The sequence below is a fragment of the Ornithodoros turicata genome, chromosome 4 (genome assembly GCF_037126465.1).
Source record: "Ornithodoros turicata isolate Travis chromosome 4, ASM3712646v1, whole genome shotgun sequence".
Taxonomy (NCBI): Eukaryota; Metazoa; Arthropoda; class Arachnida; order Ixodida; family Argasidae; genus Ornithodoros; species Ornithodoros turicata.
The window spans coordinates 2365449-2389716 of record NC_088204.1 but is presented as its reverse complement, the minus strand read 5'-3'; the positions used below and the strand labels follow the sequence as shown (position 1 = coordinate 2389716).

At 47.6% G+C, this 24268-nt stretch overlaps 1 protein-coding gene across 1 annotated transcript in view; it reads right to left on the bottom strand.

Moving 5' to 3' along the window:
• LOC135390658 (latrophilin Cirl-like) overlaps window positions 1-24268 on the bottom strand; it is a 472208-nt gene that overhangs the window by 443152 nt on the left and 4788 nt on the right. Inside the window, exon 2 of the mRNA XM_064620454.1 lies at window positions 476-544. The gene's annotated coding sequence lies outside the window, so the exon portion shown is untranslated. The remainder of the gene's footprint in view (window positions 1-475; window positions 545-24268) is intronic.

The following is a 24268-nucleotide window of genomic DNA, read 5'->3' as shown; positions in this document are numbered from 1 at the left end:
GTGTATTCGGGTTAAATCCCGGTACGGCATATTCTGTCGTCTGGAATTCGGGTGTATTCGGGTGATTTTTTTTGTTTAATAAAAATTTGTCTTAACATGGAACTAATGTTTAGCAATGTTATCAAACTTTATTTTAATGCACGCTTATGAGTGTGCCACGCGACCCGGATGTTTTCGGGTAGATTCGGGTTAAACCCGAATTTTACAGATTTCGCTCGGGGGGTAAATATCGGGCGGATACGGGTTTAACCCTAAAAAGTCAGGCCCTAATTATGATGCATTGCATCAAATTGCACAGAAACTACTCTACTGACTCGCGTCGGATTTTCGGCGTTGTTGTCGATGACGAACAAGGAGTAAAATGGCGCTATGGTGTCGAAATCGCGCACAGGATAAATTAAAAGCACCCTGGAGTTCCATGACACTGCCATTCAGTAAGGTCCGCTACAAGGGGTCCTTGTAAAGCGCTGCTCACCGTAAAGAGTGTGTTCTTTCTTGCTCCTGGTTCCTTCGTTACTCCATGGCGAAGTCGTTCTCTGACTCCCTTAAAGAGAAAAAAAACATACACACACAATGAGTCACTCTACGTCTTCCTAAAACATTATTAACGTACGCATTCCATTTCATACCGACGAACACCCAAAAACGCTAGAAAATGTTGGCCTAATTAGTATTATTTGAGAGCAGGCGAATTGCAAAACTCTTCTACATAACAGAATGCGTGTTGCGGAAATTGTACCATAACTATAGACAACAACAACAACAAAAACAACAATAAATGGAGAAATGATGATGACATGCTGGGATGTTTCCCGTGATAGCCACAGGACCCTACCCCACTTCACAGAGGTTAATATGAGAGGATGAATTAATGATGAGCGACGCGAAGACGGGTAGGAGTTCTGTTTAGAGCTCTTCGAGGAGGCCAGTGGCTTGCACGAAAGCAAAAAGGGAGCGAAGAGCTCGGCACTGATGCGCGGGTGAGGACCATGGGCCAAGTACATTGGACAAGCTAAATGGTCTATGGTCAAGGAGTTCAAGTTGGCGTCGAAACACACGGCGTTCACACGTGTACCGGTCAAAGTCCTCGATGATATGGAGGATCGTAGCTGGGGTGTGGCAAGCTGGGCACAGCGCCGTGTTACTGTAAGCGGGGTGAAGGCGACGTTGAGTCGTAGACGCCGCAGAAGTGACGTAAAGCTGCGAGGGAAGCCACATGGCATCTTAAATGATAATGACGGGTCCACTGCATGGAGGAGTGACCATTGAGTGATGTCATGCCGCCATTGCTGGCGGGCCAAGGGCGAGATCAACGCAGACAAGTAGAAGCGTCTATCTCCGTTGGAGAGAACAATGGGCACGGCTCTGGAGATATACGGTGGGGAGCAGAAGCCGCCAAATCTGCCTCCTCGTTGCCCTGAATGCCAGTGTGGTCTGGGACCCACTGTACAGGGTCAACCGGTGTCCCTGTTCCCCAAGAACCTTGAGCGCCGCCAGGATACTCACTACCTCCGAGGCCAAAGAGCCGTGGATGCCCATGCTTCCTACACATTGCAGGGATGATTTTGAGTGATGCGGTGTATATCACGCAGGAGCGAGGAGGGTTGTTCAAGACAGACTTTAGAAATAGCAAGATGGCATACAGCTCCGCAGAGGTCGACGAAGTGCGATGTGACAGGCGAAACCCACATGATATTGACTCGTCCGGTATGACAAATGCAGCGGAGGAGCCATCCGACGTAGACGAACCATCTCTGAACACAGCCGTACGGCCTCTGTACTTTGTATCTATCATTTCCAATGTAGATTGCTTGAGAACCCGAACGGGAACCTGGCTCTTTTAAAATCAATCAATCAGGCCGGGGATGTGTGTCGAGAGGGATGGGCTCGGCAGTGTCCATGGTGCCACTGAAGGCGCGGTCGGGGCAACAGTAAGGTCAGGAATGTTGCCAGGTGCTGCTGTAACACATGGCGACAGTTTACTGCACTTCCGCCTACGTAGCTTTTGAACCAGAAGGTGGCGTCGGTGGTGGGCGAGCAACCGTAAACAGTGTCGAATGGCTTCTCTTCGGCGGAGGACATCGATAGGTATTTTTCTGGCGTTGGCGATCACCATACGCGTCTCAGCGCTGCGCTGGACACCAAGGCCACGGAGTAAGGCACGTCTGCAGGCTGCGTGCCAGTGTACACCGAAGCTTGTGTTTAGACGTGGCTGATAGAGCGTGCAACACATGACATTCTCGGGTAAACATAAACAAGGCCGCGTCACAACTTTCGGTGCCACGAAGACTTTCGGTCCTACTGTATGCACATGAGCTGGACGGACAAATATTGAAATTTCGGGTCAAACACCTTGTCACATAACGGAAAGACAGGAACCATTCGAGAAAGAGGGAAAATGAGAGGGCAGAGTACCAGATCCGCTTGATCACGAAGGCTCGGTCGCGACCAAAACACACAGCGTAGCTTATACTGCTTTACTGCTTATACGACGGTTGATACAATGCGCGAACCATGTACTGCATGCGTAGTTCTGCGTGGCAATAGTACGCATCGGCGTTTCTTCATAAATCCAGCCGTTAGTCTTCCAGCGCAGCACATATCAAATCAGACACATTCTCCTATGATCTACGAGAAATCCCGTGAGTGCAAAAACAGAAAGAAAGAAAAACATCCAACGCGATAGATGCGTCATACTCTCCATGCTCTCCATCAACGGCGCCGAATTCAATGCGTTCGGAATAATGGGATCAAATGGATTCTGTCACCACCTTGCAGCGTTGACTCAGCTCTGAAATAAAAGCGCCAGGGTAACCACCAAATGGATTTTAAATCCCACTCAGCATACTTGCAGTGCCGCAGGGAACCTCAAAGTCCGATGCACAATCATATGCCCCCGTTCATCCATCTTCATAAGAATATTCCTGTCAGCCTTGTCTGGATCAAAAGCGCGCAGACCAGATTTCGCGCGTCGGGTATGGCATTATAATGTTCACGCCAGAAGGTAACAAAAACGGATAAAGCTGATTACCTGCGAATGCAGAAACTATAAACCTTAAGTATACCCCATTATAAACTACGTACGAACTCGGTTGCCGAGCAAAAATATCGCGTCTTGTGCCGCTTCCACTTAGTTACTTCAAACCCTAGAAGCAAGATTTGTAAGTCTTTTCTTTTTTTTTTTTTTTCAATTTGTAGACGAGTTTTCTTCATATATTTTCTCCATTCTTTCGAGCACTTCTGCCTGGTATTGCAGGCGTCGCACGTGCCTCACTGGTATCAACAATGCGAGGCAACTTCGGGACCGCAGGAAGAAGACAGGGGGTTTAGTATGCGTCCTGGGCCAACTTCACGAGGAACCTTTCAGGAAATAAACCTCAGACAGCACAGCCGGTGATAGGATTCGAACCCATTTTGGCGTGCCGCTATACCACCAAACACAGGACACGCTCGGCCAAGCTGCTGGTCGCAAAGCACGGACGATAAGAAAGTCTGTTGCTACGCGTTGCTATATACAGGTCCAAGGCAGCAAACATACAAAAAATACCTAACAGCCAAAGCATTCCGTCAGGCTAAACAAAGTTCCCGTCACTAAAGACCTTTCAGCCACTCAACCTTATCTCGCGAGAGAGAAAGAACAAAAACGTGACACGCCTTATTCCTCAACCGTGGCATCCATCCCCACTCCTTTCAAATCCGAATCACAAACACACACAAAAGAATCGATCCAAGTTACATCTCAGTACAGCCAACATCCCTTTTTTCCGAGTCACCACCACCACCACCAGTCTGTGAAAGAGTTGGCTGAGATCAAACTTTAAGCCTTATATCCTTTCCCCACAGATCCAATGGGCGTGGGCGTGATGAAGCTAGCGACTGACCGGAAGTGACATCAACGGAAGGCCGTTACAGTGGCGCCACACAGCGGAAGACGGATGAGCTTTGGGGTCGCATTGATTCGCCTTTGACGGGCGATGAAAACGTCCTTCTGCTGGCTCATGTATAACGGTGGGTTCCGCCCTTATGATTCGGGGGGGTTTCGGTCGTCTTTCATCCCTCGTGACACATCGTCAGATGAATGGAGCTCGTCTTTACCGAGACTGTAAGATATTCGAAAGGACTGCGTGTACGTGCCGGTCGGGTTAAGCGTCCATCATGAATTGAGTCATGTTCAAAGTTTTAGTCATTATGTCGCCACGGAGGCGAATTATAACTTTGAATTCTACGAAGGCACGTCAGGTGTAAAAATGTTTCAGGAAAATCGCTATTCGAAATGTGGTTCTGACGTACCTTCAACTGCGATGTCTGCGCCGTTTTGGGATGCGCGTCGAAGTCCTATGTGTCACTTGAATACCAATCGAGACTGCGCGGGAATTTTTAAATGCAAAAACAACAAACAGCGTTAATGAGGCCCAAGTATATGCAGCTTTTTCTTTTTTGCCTTTTAGTCGCACATCGTCTCAATAATATAGTATTTCACCGGAACTACAGACGTTTCTTGAAGCTTCGTTAAAGTAAAGATTATGAGCACGACGGCTGTACCGGCGAATGAAGCGTTCCACGGGTTCCATGGTGATTACCAGGGGTACAGGGGCACCTACAAAGTCGGCTAAAAGGTACACTACTAGGAATACTACTACGCACTCGTACAGGCCAAGAGGCCTACTAGGTGGCACGTAATTCATCCCCCAGCCATTAACCCCGACATGCCCCCGATTCCTTTCACCTATCTCCGTAGCATGTAGTACATCATAGCCCGCTCGACAGCCCATCAAGAGCAACACTCTTCCAGCCCCGGCATCGACAGTGAAAGATCCCCAGGAACCGGCCCATTTGCGGCTATAAAGTGCCTGTCCACAGTTGCTCCCTAAGCAGTATATCGAAGAGCCAGCCAACAGATGCGGGGCCGCAATGGGGTAGACGGGGAAAAGAGGAAGCGTATCCCCCCCATCCATCGGTAGCAGCGGTCGGAGTGCTGTCATTTCTCTATGATATAGATATAGCTTGCTAGCTTTCAGACCTTTTTGCCCTCCATCTTTTTCCTTTTTAGCTTTTCTTCGCGGATTACGGAGTGCACGTATATGGACCCTCTGCTTGCCTTCTCAGCTAATGTAGGGAAGACATGCACAGATGCGATAGGTGGGAGCCCTCAATGCGGAGGTCGAAATAGCGAAATCACCGCTGATCTATTTCTCCCAGGCAAAAAGTTCATCCAGTGCAAGCGCTCATGGGCAGTTCCTACCTACACTGACTGTAGGAGATCTGTACTGTACTATACGGCCGCAGGGGACGAGCGAATATCAATACTGACCCAACCCTGTGCACTTAAAAAATTCCGTACAGTGTGTTGCTTGTGCCTGCATCTATAATGCCGTAAAAATTGCACCGACTCACATGTGCCCAAGGATTGCAAGCGTTGCAATACAGCTTGATTTTCGCGTACACATATTGCATGGTCTGATGTATTTTGCGAATTCATTTATTTATTTATTGAAGAAGACAGCGAAAGATGTTCCAGTCTATTGTTTTCCAACGTGACCGAAGAGATCACTGTCTCCCGTGCAATGCGCTCTACGAGTACTCCGCAATATACTGTTGCAATCAGTATACGTTTTGAACGAATTGCTCCAAGCCTTATTGCATTCTGCGTTGCATGAAATAACCTCATGAGAGCAGAGCAGCGTATGTTCCTGTAAAGCGTGCTTTGCCTGCAGCATTAGAGAGCAGTGCGGAAAACCCAATTCTGCGACCGTGCCTCTAGAACTGTGCTGGGCGCAGACGTCCCGCGTCGCACCTTATTGCAGTCGTGCATAAACTATTGTTGCTTCACATAAATTCTTTAGAGAACAGTGCAGGTTCTTTGCCCGTAAGGTAGCGCTGCGATGAAGTGCACTAACGGTGAAGTGCACTGACGTTCGTGGGCTCCTCCGAGGCCTTTCAGAGCTCTTGCATAACGCAATGTATGATATAGCATGCGCGCTAGGTAAGTCCCCTGTGCAGATCGTGCATTAAAATTAGTACATGACGCTTCTTGTGCTGTCAGTCTTCGAAGTCCTCTAATATCACTATGTACATTTTTCTAATCACATTACATTTTTCTAACTTTTGTGCTTTGAACGTGCATCGTGCACACCTAATACTGAACCGAGGGGACAGGGCGAATGTTTAAGTTGTGCACATTGCTCGCTCAAAACGGTTCCAGGTTAGGGAATCAGAAATGCTTGCACAAAAGTCCACAAAAGGAAATGAAAACGCCTTGAGAAGAAATCAGCAATTTCGAAAAGTCAGCCGTTAGAATAGCGGGTCACTAAAGGGGTTTAAAAAAAAGTCACAAAAGCATGAACTGGTATATGAGATGACCTGTGAGCCTTTCGATATACTATTCCTGTCATTTCGGTAAAAACTCGTTCCCACACAGTACAAGCAGTGATGACAGGAATCATGGTATCTCGTGTAGCATAGTCTCTTGCAAAATTTTTGAACTCACTAGAACTTCACTAGATCTAGAAGATCTAGAGCGCATTCTTCTTCATTGCTCTCACTACCAACCTTCCCGAACCACACTCTCCGGGTCTCTTAATCAGCTGGACTCTCGACCCTCCATTCTCTCTCTCTCTCTCTCTCAAAATTGCTTGGTCCCTGGCCAAACCCAGCCCTCCAACGCTCTGCCCTCAAACCTCTTTTGACCTTTTTGGACACTATCGGACTTCCATCCTTACTGGGCAGGGGCTGTGCTCCTCAGGGGCGTTGCCTCCTCAGCTAATGTAGGGAAGACATGCACAGATGCGATAGGTGGGATGCCCATGAAATAATGGGCAGGGGCTCATTATTTCATTCCCCACATCAACACCAGCAATGGGGTAGAGTATCGCCCCCTGGCGATGAAACTCGCCATTTATCATCTGACAATAAAGGTTTTGTTCCGAAGACTAACACAATATGTCCAAAATTACCGTATCTTACCTTACCTTATTATCACCTTATACGGAAAATTATCGTACCGGCCTAAGTCGGCCACGAGGCCGCTTACTGGTTCGAAGGGTACGACCCTGTCGGGGGATGCCAGCAACTTGGTGGCATTTGGTTAAACGTGTCGTCCTCCGTTTAGGATGCTATAATAATATAATACAATATACAGTCAAACCTCGTTACAACGAAACGCGATACAACGAAATTCGCGATAGAGCGAAATAATTTTGATTCCCCGGCAGAGGTCCATAGAGATCAATGTATTTTAACTCCCGCTACAACGAAACACTTTTTAGCCGCCGCCTCGATACAACGAAAGAACGAGATAAGGTTTATGACCCCAAAGCCGACTTTAGGGTCATGAAAACAAAGGGCGCGAGCTGCGTCCTGTTCCCGCGGCGAAAGATGGCACGCGCGATTAGGGTCGGGAGGAATCTGGTGCCTACAAAAGGAAGCCTGAGTCATTGGAAGGTTAGGGATTTTCTTCCGAGGCTTCTCCTTTTCGCGCTTGTTTTGAACTGTCCGGTTGCAGCCAACTAAAAAGAGCACGAGACGCAAGGCGCCATCACGCGCGTGGGAAACGCTTCTTTCGCGTGGCGGCGTAAATGACGAAATCAGCCTAGATGATTTTCTTGACGGGGACAAACATGCCGTAGCAACGGAGAGCCTTACGGAAAACGCACTGTCATAGACGTAGAAGGTTTGCGGGAGATCGCAACACGATATAGAGAAAGCTGCGGAGGCTTCGGCGGCGTACGAACAATGCGTGACACCGCGTCTTCTAGGCACGACGCAGACGCGTATAACCGGCTATTTCACGCAAGAATAAAATGCCGTAGGTGCACCTTGGCGCTGTATTTGTAGTTGTTGTCATTTTTCACGAAAAACATTTCCGCATCGTCGCGGGAGTTATCGACGCTTATCTACAGCGCGCACCCTCGCAAAGGTCGCGATCCGTGACCTTCAATTCGGTACAACGAAATGTTCGATACAACGAAAGAAATTGCAGTCCCCGTGGGTTTCGTTATATCGAGGTTCGACTGTATATATATTATTTCCACTTCCGGAGAAACAAGTTGAACACGGGATACCAGTTAAATACCCTCAGGAGGACAAAATCGATGTACGGCTTGACCACAAACGTCTCCCACATGGTCATCGTTCTCCCACAATGTAAACCCACAAATTACTAAATCAAGTCCAACCCCGGTCAGAGCAACATACTGTAGTCCGACGCCCTCCAAACTCGCAAAATCTGCCGAGGTAGCAGTTTCGATTTTCCGCACACTCTCAAACTCAAACACAAACTTTCATTCACTCTTTTTCTTTTTTAACCAAACATTATACGTGATTACTGCCACCTAATGACGGCGGCCTAAAAGTGGGGCGAAAAAAGAAAATTTCTCCTCTGCCGCCACCCAACGCACGCAGCTGTTTCTGATCGTCATTCGCTACGCGGTTCCGCGCACGGTGAATGTCAGACAAGCGCACAATATGCACCGTGGTCGTCAACGGCGCCACAACAGCCGTGTCGACACGGCGGCTTCTTTGCTCACGTGGTCGCAATTAGTGGTCCCTCCCTGTCACGCAGTTTAAGCGTCGAAAAAAGGAAGAAATCTGCCACACCGGCATTTCGCGCAGGCAGGGATAGCGAACATAACAGTATACTACAGCATCGGAATACACCCCGACAATATAGTGCAAAGCGTGTTCGGTACGGGAGCACGCGGATGAGTATGCAATAACTGGAATGTGTCGGGAGAGTGCGTGCTTCTTTTTCTTCTCTTTTCACAATCCCTGTCTAGCATTCTTGCAGTGCTGTTTTATAAATTAAACTACTTGTGTCGCACGCACGAGTAATAAGAGGACTTGTACGTGACAGTGTCAGCGAGACAAGTCCAAATTTCTACGTTGTTGTTCACATCATCCTACGCGCACGATACTCGACTTGTTTTACCCTGCATTTACATTTTCAGTAGTGACAAATAGTCGCTCGTGATGGTCAACGTGTCTTTTATGCTTCGTGTCCAGAGAAACAAGTAAGTACATACAGCAGAGAAACGAAACTGCCGCCACTGCCGATATCGCCGTCACACGGCTTCTTAATCTTTCTCTCTCATTCCCTGCTAGCACCGCGAAGCAAAGGTCACTGTGAGTGATGTACAGATGGAGCGGGAGGCTTAATATGCGTCCTGGGCAGACTTCACGGCGAACAGGACCGACGTCCGTCCGGAAAGTCTTCCACCTCAGACAGCACACCTGGTATGGTATCGGATTCGAGCCTTTCACCTCCCAGTCTTCCGTTTTTGCCGCGTATTTGAAAAAAAAAAAGAAACAAAAGAAGAAATCTCTCTCCAATAAAATGTCGCGTACGGCATCTAAATCACGGTCTAAGGGAGCTCTAATTTCAAAATCAGTGGGCGTCCTCGGACCATCTTGTCACGCACCGCTTAATTACCTGGCGTTGCCGGGAAGCCCTTTGAGATGCAGACGAAGCCTCGCGTCACGTAAAGTTTCGCCCCGCAAGACAACAATAAACGACAGCCGTGAGTGGCGAAGCGAATAAAAAGCGACGATGAAAAGACAGACAGGCAATATCAGAGTCACGTCTTCAGTTATACAGACCCACCCATCTACAGTATGCAAAAGACACATGATGCATCAGCACCCCTTGAGCAGACGACACGTTCCGAAGCGTCTGCATCCATGGCAACGCCCCCGACGCGCCACCCTACACTTCCTCTTTTGCGGCTCCCTTCGGATGTCACCCTTCTAAAATTACGCTTCATAAATTTGTACGACGACCGTGCTACTGCATACTTGGCGAGGAAATTCTTACATTCAGAACGTGTCGAAACTTTTTGATGCATGGCGGATATCGCGTCTGTTTGAGGAATATCGGCTGCACGACGAGAGCTAGTTGACGGAGGAAGGTGAGAGCACGTCTTAGGGCGGCACTTTGAAAAAGAATAAACGAAACAACAACAACAACAACTTTATTGCGAGATGATGAATGGAGAGTTTCATCGCCAGGGGCAATACTCTACCCCACTTGACGGTGGTAATGCGGGGAATGAAACAATGAGCCCCTTCGCAATAAGCATCGAAGTCTTATGGTATCCAGAAAGGCGAAGAGACCTTTGAGGGCAGAGCGTTTGTGGGGTGGGTGTGGCCAGGGACCGAGCAATTTTGTGAGAGAGGGGGCGAGAGTCCAGTTCGTTAAGGGATCCGGAGAGGTTGGTAGTGTGGGCGATGGAGAAGAATGTGCTCTAGAGCTTTACAGCACCGCAGTGACTGCATTGGGGAGAGTCAACTTGTCTCGAGCGGTAACGCCACTGCGCTGTAAAAGCCACATCGAGGCGCATTCGATGAACTAATGCAGCATCTTGACGAGAGGTACGTCGAGGCATGCGGAAAGCGAGAACTGGATCAACTCTGCTAAGCATGGCGGGGGAAAAAATTTTTACAGTGCGCAATACTTTGTTTACTACTTGGTTATGCGCAGGAGATACTGATAAACACAAAGTGAACGTTCTAGCGCAGTGGACTCAAACTCAAATTGAGCTGCGGGCCGCATCGACCTTAGACCGCATCGTGGAGGGCCACGCAGAAAAGAAATGGCGGTAATTACCATAAAATATCCTAATATAGCGTAACATAAAAATGTTCACAAAAACAGGAGCGATATAGTTATTTTGGAGCCTGGGAACGGCTGTGCAGATTTCATTCCTGAAACAGCAGCGGCATGGCCGCCTGGTGATAGCCAAAGTCGTGCTGAAGACATGGAGGTGACACGGGTTCGAATCCTGTTACCGGCTGCGCTGTCTGAGGTTTTCCCTGGGTTTTCCGGCAGAGTTTCCATACGAATGTCGGCACAGTTCCCCTGAAGTCGGCCCAGGACGCATACTAATCCCATAGTATGCCCCACTCCTTCCTGCTGTCCTCTCTCCATCTGTCCTCATCTGTACGCCGCTCGTAGCCACGGTTGCTTCGAGGCGCTAACGCGGAATTTAAAAGAAAAATAATTCCTGAAACGCTCCACTCGGTATACTAAGAGAAGTAAATAAGCTGCCTTTCCAAATCGGGTACTGAAAATATGAAAAAGGATTCGAGAAAAATACGTAGTTCTTGACAAGCGATTATGACAATGTTCAGGAGCACCGAAATTATATCTAAATTTACGCGCTGTTGCATTTGCCCACAGTTGCAACTTTAACAACGATAGAAAAATCATAGAGAGACAACGAGCTGACATTATTGACACTTGGTGGCTTCGGGTTTTATACTCTAATATGACTCCTAAAAATTAATATAATATGGCCTTTGTACATAACTGTTCCGTCTCTACTTTTTAGCCTGTCACTGCTTAACTCAGTGTAAGAATTAATAGAAGCCCATCTTAATCCTCACAATAGTTACAGCGAAAACTAGGTTGCCGTGTCCGTACTTTGCTGAGGCCAACATGGACACTATACGCCGTGCAAATGTAAGAAGGATGCCTGGAAATCACGTTTTATTCGTAATTCTTCATTATTATTGTTGTTGAGAGGCTAATTTCGTTTCGGTCGTTTCGGTATATTTCGGGCAAGGTTGATAAGGTGCGTTGATCGGTTGAGTTGATAAATAAAAAGTAGCGCGACCCCTTTCTCAGCTTATCCGGTGACAGAGCGATACAGGCATACTGCGTGCTATGCGATCAAGAGCGCCCCCTGGTAGTGCCTAAAAATCAGCTCTCTAATGATGACACCGCGAAGCAAGCGCCGCTTGTGGAGAAACTGCTAAAAGGAACACGGAGAAAACGTCGGAACGAGGATCAGAGAAGAAGGAAAGGGCTGGGTGGCACTTCCGAGATCGGACTGGCGACAGAGCAGGAAGTCTGGAATATACTTGTTGTTCTCTTGGCTGGATGACACGGGTGGAACTTCCCCTGTGGGAGGGATTCCCACGCATATGAGTAGCACAGCTGACGGTACAACTCGTCCACGCACCTCTTAATCTTTGATATGAGCTTGGAGTTATCACTAATAAGTCTGTGCTATACGACCACTTAGCCACCCCGGTGGTAATGTCTGCCCCAGTACGAAGTTGTTCAACATGATTTATTCCGCTCCCAACTGTCCATATCGGTAGCACAGTTTTTCTCTTTTCCTTTTTTTACGACAACGACAATCTCTGAGACATAGCCGAAGTAAACTGAACTTGCGTTTGCATCTGAAGCACGAAACTATACGTGACAGAAGCTACAAAAGCCTTCGTCGTAATAATGGTGGTGGTGGTGGTGCGATGTTATAAGGAAGAGGAGTGAGGTCTGCCTGCTCAGACAAGGCGGCAAGTTTCACTCCTTTGTGAAAGGGGAGGGGGAGAAGGGGAAGTAACAGAGAAAGTATAGAGGATCAGAAATTAGAAGAAATGAGTAATTAAAAACATAGATAATGAAATAGTAAGAAGGGGGGTAAGAGTAAAGGGAGGAAAAGAGAAGGAAAGCGGTCACGACAGTTCCACAGAGGAAGCGAAAGCTAGGAGCGCGTCTCGCGCTTTTCTACGGATGTGGGTGGGACCCTGCGGGTACAAAATCTCGTCTAGAGAGCCACAGGGAAGTGATAAGGCACTGAAACTCGAGATCAAGGTGTCTCTGGCTGCTTGAGACTCTGCGCAGTCCATGATGATGTGCGCCAGGTCACCAAAACAGAAACAAGCCTCACAGCGTGGCGATGACGCGAAACCCAGTTTATAACGAAAGGCGGGTGTCATGACGGACTTGCATCGGAGTCTGTGAAGAAGGGTAGATAGCTTTCGGTTGAGATTCTTCACGGGGCATGGTTGGGAGAAGTGCCGCACTTCCGGATAAGCAGTGAGATGGAAACAACTCAAGAACAACGGTATTGTCGTGGGTTTTCAGTGGGTTCCTTCCCATGCAGGAATATCTGGCAACGAAACAGCTGACCGGATCGCCAACAGCTTCCACAAGCTTCCTTCTGAGGTCCCTGCACCTCTGGACCCACGACATAATAGGAAGCAGTTTTCTGCGTCGTAATAATAATGCAATAGAGCGGACCATATCACTGCTTTTTAAGACGATACTTTCGTTGCACGCGCACGTGTTTCTTCGTGCAACCAAAATAACGCATGCATGATTGCTATTCCATGCACAGTTGCCATCTCCGCACCATAAAATCACGACTTTGTATTCAACGGAACGTTGTCTCTACCGATAGATTAAAACCTCCGCGATCCTCAACTCGCTGATAATACCCCCGCAGCATTGGACATCCCAAAGGCAAATCCCCATGTCTCATTTCATTCCCCCGCTCCCTGTTTTTTTTTTTTTTTTTCGAACCTCTCTTATTCTTCTATATACTCTGCAGAACGGCATCGGGAAGAGAGGCGCGCCAAAAGGTACAGTCTGTCAACACCGAAATGAGATTGCTAAAACCTCAGGTACGTTTATTCAGGTCGGGGATCCTGCCTGGCCAACCCTGTTTATGTCGCTTTCTTTTTCGCATCCGGCTCGTAGGTAATGTAGCCTCCGAGCAAGCAACCTGTACACGTATTTGCGGTGCAATATAGTACCCGTTAGGCGGGGAAGGTCTGTTTACCTAGCTCTGTATACTCCACATGGGGAGATGTACATGGTTCGTGACGTTCTCTTTCCTCTCTTAAGCCCTAGCATTCTATAAATCTCTGAATAAGGGCGTACGAATCCAGGCTGATGGAATCACAAAAGGAAATGCGCGTGTCCCATATGTCTCTCGTAGAGATGGCTTTGGAGAGAATAGACGACGTACATGCACTCCACTGCAGTGGCTGGTAAATTCGTGATAGCCGTTGGATGGACTTGTACAAAAGAGGCTTTGCCGCGGGCAATATCATTTTCCTACCCCACGCAGTAAGAATGTTCGCTCTGAATCTTTTCGTGCGGCGATGTTGAAAACCTGCATGCAGTTTGTTTTGCGCTGAGAATGTTAGCAAAGCTGCCGTGTGTTCAGTGTAATACACCTCGAAGCATTATATATATATAGGGATGAGCTCCAAACTGTGCCAAATGTATCGGTAGCGATGGAATTCTCGAGCGTGGCTATGAATACCACATTCTCAAAATGCGTCCGAAGTAGCCTTGTCATACAAGTGTATATACATGTAGAGCAGGCATTCTCAAATCTACTTATTGCGAACAAGAAGGAAGCATGCTATGATGCCAGATGACAGCATGATGATGTACACGTGTTTGTATACTACAAACTGTGCACGTAGCGATTTCACATCGGAGGATCTCCCGCGCTAAATAAGTTTCGTTATTTTCTTTTTTTTTTTTCGGCGTACGTGTTTCGCTCTTCATCTAGAAAGATCATCTCGTGCCTGTTTGTCCGTAATACGTATAACTACTTGAATTCGACTTTACTTTGCTCTCTCTCGCTATTTATATATATATATATATATATATATATATATATTTAGCCTAATTACTGCTGCTGAAAAATTGGATTCTTCCATGCCGAAACAAATGCCGATAAGCGAAAAACCTAATTACAATCCCATAAGAACTTTGAGGGTTTCGGTTGTACTATTCATTTCCAGAGATTACCAGGCATGTATTGGGACTTGTAGTGCTACTTTGAGTTCTCCTATGATTCGGAGGTAAATGTATATTGGTTCTAGGAGAGCTATAGTGTGCTACGTGAAGTTTCTGTACTTTGTTTATGTGATCTACAGGACTTGACTCCCCTCTTCGTATACGCTTCTGGGTTTTCCTCTGAAGGAGGCAAATGTCGGCACAGTTCGCCATGAAGTTGGCCCGGGGCGTACCGTCCCCCATACCTTCAAACAAACCGCCCCCACTGCTCAGCTCCGCGAGGCTATTAAGAAAGCGCATGAATTCGTTCTCACAAGCATCCATATCTTACACAGACGAAGTAGAGATTCGTGCCACTTCGTACCAGCACACTCTAATCGAAGCAAAAACCAACTCAAACTACATTTGCGAGAACAACGCGCACAAAAGCGGAACTTGACAGGCGAACAATGGGCCGGTCGAAAGCAACTCAATCAAACTGTTGGCCTACGCCGACTCATCCTGGTAATGAAGGCGCCTACATATGCATCTATCTTAAAAGCCGGCCACAAAGGCCATCGGCCGCAGACAACCATCTGGAACCATTGCCCCGAGCAGAATCGCGAGTCATGCCATCATAGTCTTCGTGACGCCTTCAGCACGACCGTATTTAAACGCGATATTATTCGCTTCTTTTTCTTTTAATTCCCCGTACTATTAGTTTTGTCATTACTGCCAACGTTAGCGTCCGGAATATCATTAAAGCCTTTTTCCGGCGACTAATAGCTCAATTCGCCCCCCATCCGACTTGGCTGGTTGCTCTCTATGTCTGGCAACCCTGGTCGCTTGATGACGGTGACGCTACGGAAGGCTTTCGGAACGCGAGCTATGAGCAATCAGAATGATGCGTGCTCGGGGGTCACGTGACGGTCATTATTTTAATCACGATGATATCACAATATAGAGATGTCATACAGCACACGGAGGAGAGAAAGAAATTGTCAATCACAATGGCAGGAAATTGAGGCGAAATCAAGGTGCGGAAACGGGCCAGATGGGTGTTGAGATATTCGCGGAGGGACTATAATTTGCCATCTTCATTAGAAGCGTAAAAAATCACCTCCGACGACTGTTTTGCTACCCGCGGCCGCTATGAGGCGTAGTATTCGGAACTGCAGCGATGTAACGCAGCAGGGAATGGTTCCCTTACGTGGTTGGAGCTCATCAAACCGTCGTAATGTGGCAAACAATGGTGCCATTTGCGCTGACTTCCGCGAGAACGATATTACATGCGACAGGTTCGTACGTTAAATGCGATGGGAGATGGATCTCACTTAGTGCGGGGTGCTTTTGACAAGGCCAGGCCGCGTTAACGCCAGCAGGGTTAAAAAGATTGCTGGAACATTCGTCGGCTCACGTTCTGTACACGCATGGAAAGAACGATAATCGGAAGAGCGTATACAATATTATAGAGCCAGATGTCGCAACTGATGGTACGAAAAAAAGTTTATAAGGTGGCATTTATTTTTTCTTCTTTTCGTTGGTACCGCGTAGCAATTATAGCGATATAACGTTCGTCCAACCCCCCCCCCCCCCCCAGTTAAAACATCTTGTGTATCATCGGAAAGGTCACGTCGTTTAGTCTATCTGAATTATATACAATCAGGATCAACGGACCCTAAAGCAGTGTCACAGGTTAAAGGGGCGGCCGCATCCGTTCCAGTCCATTTCCAAACTATGATGTCATTGCATTCCTCGTTGACCACTGACCACGGAATCGAAAATTCAACGCGAAATAGTGGCGCAGTTTGACTGCTATTCGATTAAATACATGACGAGAGGAGGCGTCGGATGTGGACAGTATGCCGGAATTCCCTCTCTGGGAAAAGGCGTCATTCTCTACACCACCAATCAGAGCACGGCCTTGAGAAAAGGGAAGGAAGGCGCGCGGCGATGCGGGTACGGTCAACGCCACCTAGGCAGGAGGCCCGCTTAATGTCTCCTCTCCTTCCTTCGTTACGTGGACATATACCGTGTATTCACACGAGCGACATGCTCACGGAATATTCTAGTGGAAGCAAAAGCGAAAACACTCCTTACAGAACCCGGAAGTTCCGTCCCGTGTTGTGTTGTGTTGTGTTGAGCATTCACACGGTGCGGAATATCGGGAGTGACGTACTGCGCATTTAGCAGACGACACTTAGCAGATGACACCGTCAGCGCGTTTTCCTGTCGTCTGCTACGGAATATCTTGTGGCTGTGTAGCAGGATATTCCCCACGGTTAGCAGTGTACGTGAAGACAGGACTCTGAGCGCCCACGCTCACGTGACAGCAGAAAGTTATGGCACTTTTCGCATTTTCCGCTTCTGGGGGAATGTCGTTCGTGTGAATACATGGATAAGGTCAACATTCGTCTGCTACTACGATTCGCCTTTCTGCGAATTCAAGAACTCGGAAATGATTGCAACTAACTTCCCAAATTTGAAGCTGTAAACTAAAAGCGCAACACGCTTTCCAGAAATATTAGTCGTATAAAAATATAGGACCGTTTTGCGCCTTATTTTGTTTTCCCGTTTAGTACGCGGGGTCGTTCACTACTCGCAGACGACAGTGGCTGCCCATGCGGCTGACGGTGGCTCGTCTGCATGGCTACGACGCTGAAAGGACGGTCGCGGTTGGCTACGGCCGTTGAAAACAGTCCTGATTGGCTGACTCCTGGTTGATACGTCACCCCGACTAGTAAGCACGCTTTCAGTATCTAGGTGGTGTTGGTACCGTGAACGGCGCTTTTCTTAACTTGTTGTCGCCGAAGCCTCTCAAATTGTGACGAAAAAATTAGCCGAGTTGATTGGCCGCCGATGCCGAACATAGTGATGTCTGGTTCAAATAGGCCGACAACGGTGAGATCTTTCAGCACTATCACCACCCCCACCACCTCTTTCATAGATGGGTTTCTGGATGCACCAACAGGGGTGTAATAAAAACACCCATTGTACGTCGTATCAGGGGAAAGACAAGATTTTCTTACTTTTGTTGCGTATTATAGCACCGCCAAACAACCGTGGCTGTGACACTGCACAGGCAGCAGGAAGAAGGGGGAGACAGGAGAGTTCGTAATCGTGCTGGGCCGACTTCAGGGGACGTGTGCCGACATTCGGCTGGAAAGTCTGCGGGAAAACCCACGGGAAAACAAAGACTCGTGGTACGATTCGAACCCACCACCAAGAAACGAGTGCCGTATGGTATAGCTCAGTAGCTGGTCGAAAGAGATGTGGCATAAATTTAATCAGAGCTGTGACGGCGCCATCGATAAAAGAGAAATCCCGTTGGAAGGTTTTTCTTTTTCTTCTTTTTTTTTCTCTCTTTCTTTTTCGTCGCCCCACTGGGAAGCCTCCTCTTTGGCAGAAGCCACTAATTGGAGTTTAATGGGACAACGTAGGCTGGAACAACGAGCGAGCTTTGTTCCTAACAAGCACCAACTTTGGTGACGACACCTGCATTTCCGACAAAATAAAGGTGCAGACGGCGGGAACTTTGTTACACGATATGCTAATGAATGGCCCGTGTTTGGAAGCGCCGCTAAGGTGTGTAGGAAATAAAAGCGAGCACTTCCTATTATGTCAAGTGCTAAAAGGTCCACGTGATAGCAACGCGAGAAAAAGTGTTTTTGTCTTCCCGAGTCCCGCTCGTCTTTCTAATTTTCCAACTGCTTTGAGAAGGATGTTGCGACAGCAAAGTGCCCTTGATGATCTGATCGTGATGATTGATGATCGTAGTGATTTTAGGTTTTTCGTGAAGCGAAAGCAACGCTCAGCTGGGTCATAATACACCAAGCTGTGGTAAATAAATTATTTGACTATAGTTGGGAATTAGGATAGTCGAGCTGAAACGGAAGTAATACGTGAAGCGTGTGTAAGTCCGTCGAACTCAAACGTCGGGGGGCGCCCCAACTTCGCAGAGACCAGAAAACACACGACCACTTCGTAGCTTTGAAAAGAGACGGCTATTTTATTTACAAAAAGAATGGAGAGACAGAGGCACAAGAAACAGTGACCAGATGCGCCTCTCGGAAGACGTTGCTTTGGGTATCGGGTTACACTGACCCATTCGGGGACGTTCCAGCGAGGGGTGCAGGTGCAGCGCCCCATAAATAACATGAACTGGTTGACAAGCCCCCGTGGCTCACATGAACAGTCAAAAAAACACAGTTCGACTGGCATCGTCAACAACATTCTCCATTACGTTGTTACACGTTGTGATATTCGCCACACGTGATACTATGTAAATTGTACAGAAATAGCTAGCAAGTTGCAAATATCCTGAACTGAACGAAATTCAATTCACTTTCGGTCCCCAACCTACTGCAGCGTTTCACGATAAATACTGCAGACAGTACTGCATAATACACACAGAGTGTTTCACCTAACTTGACGTAGAACTGACGACGTAACGACAATTTGTGAACCAGGAAGCGATCAGGTATTACGAATGTATAGAACGGAATGTATTTCGAAGAGGGATGGCGTAATGCGACATGCGCTCTTTCTGGTACAAAACAAAGAAAAAAAAACTTTACGTTCACTCTACGACCTTCGGAGCTCTATTCGGACAATTTAGCGACTGAAAATTCATGAGAGTGATCGTAAGTCATGGTAAAAGTTCGCTGTGATGTGAAATAGATACCGTCGACCTCATATATATATTCGGAAGAGTATACAATTCACGTGCCACGATTCACACCATTTAGAAACAGAATCGAGAGCAGCTTGCATACAGTTCTGATCAGCACTATCAGATACACTTGTGAATAAAACACAATCATCGGCAAAAAACGACACCTACGCATAAATCATTGATGAAGATGAGAAAGAGCAGTGGCCCCAGCACAGGACACGCATATACAGAGTTCGAGGTAACTCGTTACAAGTAACTAAGTTCCTTTTTTTTTTTTTTTTTTGTAACTTGTAACGTAACTCGGTACTTTTGCGCCGTGGTAACTTTTAGAGGAACCCGTTCCTTTCTTTTTTTTTTTTTTGTAGCTTTGCCAAAGTAACTTAAGTTCCAAGTTACTTTTAACTCGCTTTTCACTCCCGTCCACACATTTTCTTGCTTTCTCTCCGGTTCCTTCATGGCATATTTTGTCATAAAACGTGATATTCAATGAGTGACAGTATTTTATTCAGAAAGTAAGAACTGCTGCCATTCAAATAAAGCTGAACCATTGTGCGCCCACAGGGGGTAAGATACAAAGCGCTCGAATAGACTTCTACCAGAGAATCGTCATCATGACATATTGGTAGACAGACTGAAACCGAAACAAATCTGAAGGAGGGGGTTGGGTTCCACTAACGGGCGCTTGTTCGCTGTCTCCCATTGAAAGAAAAGTAGGACCGAGGGTCTCGTCCATTCAAGGGACCATGTCGTAATCCCCTCATGACTGTGGCTTTCGGGCGCGACCTTGTTCACCTCTAGCTTCGAGCGTAGTTCAATTCTACCAAATTTTGGCGCTGTCGAACACGATGACGTCATTTATTTACCAACAGGGAGAGGTCTATTGTTGGGCATAAAGGAAAGCGATCTAAGCGTGTTGCATTCCTCCGCAGGCAACTCAAGGTCTAACTCAACTGCTCGCGCGCTGCACCTGCGTAATGCTATTTTGTGTCTGAAGTAACTTGGAAGTAACTCGTTCTTTTTGTTGAGTAACTCAGTAACTGCGAGTTAGATTTCATGCTGAAGAACTTCGTTATTAACTTAGTTACATTTAGCACGCGGTAACTTAACTTGTAACGAGTTCTTTTTGACGGGTAACTTCTCAACCTATGCGTATATACCGAATATACCAGATATAACGTTACACTGAGGCTACCGTACCTACCTGAACCAATGACAGCGTGCGTGGCTCAGAATCCTTATCAGTTGATTGGGTGCGGTAGACACCGCACTTTGGAAGCCACGTTATCAACGGTCTACTAACACTTACTTACTTACTTATATCTCGTTACATAACGTTACCTAATCTCAAACACGATAGTCAGCGTCGTAACGCAAGAAAGCAAGAGAAACGTCAGCTTCACGTTAACAATGTATCCCTTTTGCACGTATCTTGTCTCTCTTTATGAGTCAACTTCCCAATTACGCACTCTCCTTGTTTTTGTCCTGCCACTGCCGTTATAGACCCCGTCGTTAGTCTATTACGTGTTACCCCATCTTATCTCGAAGACAGTGTCAAAAGTTTCACGTGGGCAACATATCCCTGAGTTTGGGGTTTAGACAAGGGGACGAACCGAAAAACGTGCAACAACACAAAGTTTCTCACTTAGCGACAACCCTCCCCCTTGTGTGTTTTTGACGGGTGAGCGATGCAAACTGTTTTTCGTTCGACTAATAATAAGGGGGCAAATTCTCCGTTAGAGGAACCGGGCACACGGATAAAAGAGGTTCTATTCGTTGATCGGGCGTTATATACCGTCGTCTGTGTCTGGTGGAGGGAGGAGCCAGTAATCAACGCGATGATTGATTGCTTCGTTTTTTGCCTTCGCACACGTGGGATATCGAAAAGTGCGAGCGTCTCGACTCGTGGTTAACCTCCCCAAGGGCACGCCTCAACGATTTGGATACTTCGGAAAGTGCAATACCCTTCGTCGTATAGTAGAAAGCGACAAGGTGGTGCCAAGGTACACTGAGTTGCCCTGTGGTGGGATGTCGGCTCACATTAGAGTACCCCATGCCGACCACTGCGGCGTCTCTCATGATCATATACTTGTCACGGCACCTAAAGTCACGAAAGGTCAGTTTTGTGTTCCGTTGATTTCTCACATTGAGATAGGAGAAGGTAAGGTAGAAGTAGGTTAGGTAGGAGAGTACACTGCGCACCAGCCGACCACATCCGTTCGCCTGCATCGTCACACACTATCTGTGTATTCACACGGGCGACATCCTCACGAAAGATTCTAGTGGAAGAAAAAGCGAAAACAATGCTCACAGAGACGAAGTTCCGTCCAGTGTTATGTTGAGCACTCAAACGGTGCGGAATATCGGGAGTGGCGTACTGCGCATTTAGCAGACGACACTTAGCAGACGACACCGTCAGCGTGTTTTCTTGTCGTCTGCTACGAAATATCTTGCGGCTGTATAGCAGGATATTCCCCAAGTTTGCAGTGTACGTGAAGACGTCAGCGGTTTTCCTGTCGTCTGTGTACGTGAACCCTGAACGTTGAGCTGTGGCGCTCAGAAAGCTATGACGTTTTTCGCGTCTTCCGCTTCTGCAGGGAATGTCGCTCGATCGTGTGAATACACGGTATGCCGAACATTCTCTTGGCTTCGGGCCCCCTGAAGCAAAAATGTCGCACACTGGCTAGTAGTGGGACGTGACTGGCGCTGCTTCGTTTCCATGAATACCAACATAAGCAGGTACCCACTCTTCAAGCTCCGATTCGTGTACGAAACCGTGAACGATGCATTGATTCATTGTTTGTATCCTGTCCCGTTTGCTGTCCAGACGCACGCCGACAAAACAAATAATCTCTCCGCTCTTCTCTCGAGTTTGTTTTCTCTCCACAAACGAGCGATGGAAACGGCTACCACACACGGCAATCAGCGCCTCTGGCGGCTAAAATGGCGTGCTCAAAGACACTCGTGCGGTGGATGGACCTCACACTTGACGTGGCTTCGCACCGTGAAGGGCTAATGAACGTTCTCGTTTATGTCGATAGCCTGCAGGCACGATAGCGCTCACTGAACCTAGGTCAAGGTGATGGGTTCCTTACGTTCGGACCCTATGGGAAAGAAATTTATGAGAAAGGTGCACTGGTGTTGAGAGCGCCTCTGCGAAATGACACTCGGGAGGCGATGCTACAAAGCGTTACTATGACGTATTTTTCAAAACTAAATGCGGTTTCTCGCACGTTCCAATATTTCGAACAGATACTGTTCTTCTCGTCGGCGTTATTGTGTCGTTTCCAGCCGTTCGTATCAGCCATACAATGTTTCTTTCTAGTTGTATCGGGTACGATAAGTTTCTATCTTTGCCTTTCTTTTTGCGCGTTATTATCCAGTCGAAATACTTCCGCTGGGACAAATATCCTCGCGACGCTGTTTCCGAACCACTATAGGGCTGTTGCAGCGAAGTTTGCACAGCGCCATTTCGGGCCCAAGCGGCCACGGATCCAACAGTAGGCATAGCTTCATCAGCGGGTTTTGCATGGTGTTTCAAGCGGTATGGCGCCAAGGAAAGCTACAAAACCTGTGGGAAACCCATCTTGCCAAGTGCGAACAATCGAGACCCAAAGTACCGCGTCGTCTGCTAACCTACCGCGTGTTGCATATTTTTGGACGCTGATGTTGCTGCTCGCTCGCGCTAGGACCACTTGCATGAGAATGCACAGCGCATGCGTGGTTCTCGTTCTAGCTGAAAACAGCCGGAACTATTACTACGCTAACACTATTATATATCATTTTCCCGTTTCTTTAATCTTCCGTCAATGAGTGAGGCTACGCTTCCCGGGTTTCGGCATCAAAAATGTAGGGAAATGACCCAAGAACCACGGCGAATACCTTTAATTTAGAATGGCTGCACTACACTCAGCAAGCGCAAGAGTCTTCTTCTTCAAAACAGTGGTGCACAACTTATTAGTCTGGCATGAAATGGTCCGGCGGGCTCCAGGGTCATGCTGCATACATCAAACAGGCACCCAAATTTCGTACAGAGAGAACAACAGCGATTATATTCTGACGATGAAGTGGGTGGATGGAACAGCAGCAGAAACAGAGCTCGAAAGCTACGACGCTGGAACGAAAGACACGAAAACTATGTAGCCTCCCTAACGAAAACGAAATCGCGGCGCCTCCCATTTGTCTTCAGCCAGTAGCAGACGACATTCGAGAGGGCGCCACATCTCACGCAAATGGCCCAATTATCAACATGCAGTGGCGTAGCCACGGGGGGGCTAGGGGGGGCTCGAGCCCCCCCTACCTGCCACGGACCGACCCACGGAAATCGTGCAAATCCGAGGAGAAAATAATATATATATGGGGGGGGGGGGGGGTGACAGTGTGACGATCGCGAAAGTTCTTACAGTTCATGGCGTCTAAGCAGCACTCTTGAATGGTTTTCAAAGTATGAGCTTTTCAAAATCCTTCCAATCTCGTGACGCCACCTCATTCGACATGACAGCCTATTCATGTAATCGTACTGTGCACGTCCAAATCAATTATTTTCGTTCTGTTTTTTTTAACCGCATTTTGCGGCGTGCACGAGTATGTGTATGTTGTCGCGCCCAGGAGCAGCGGCGGGGGGGGGGGGGGAAGTAGGGCGAGTTTTCGTATCGAGCCCCCGCTACCGTGGAGGTCTGGCTACGCCACTGTCAACATGCGCCACAAAAACGTCATCACGGTTAGATACCAGGTGCTGAGACAGGGATTCCTCACTCTACCTTAAAGGGGTTAGTGCGGGTAAATGTTTACACGATTATTTGCACCCACTCCACATTTTACAGAAAATGGGGTATTAGACGGGGAGAAAATCAACACCGCCAATACTTATCCGGCTGTGACATGACGACAGACATCTCCGCCAATGAAGTGGCCGCTGGAGAGGTCACGTGTTTACGAGAACCAGTGGGAATGTCCGACGCTCTCGCTCCTCTATAGTGTCAGAGCTGGACGTCGATGTTTCATTCTGGGTTTCTATCTCGTCAGTTAATGACGCGTAAAAAATATTTCATTTTCCCTCAATACTCTGGCGATGGCGT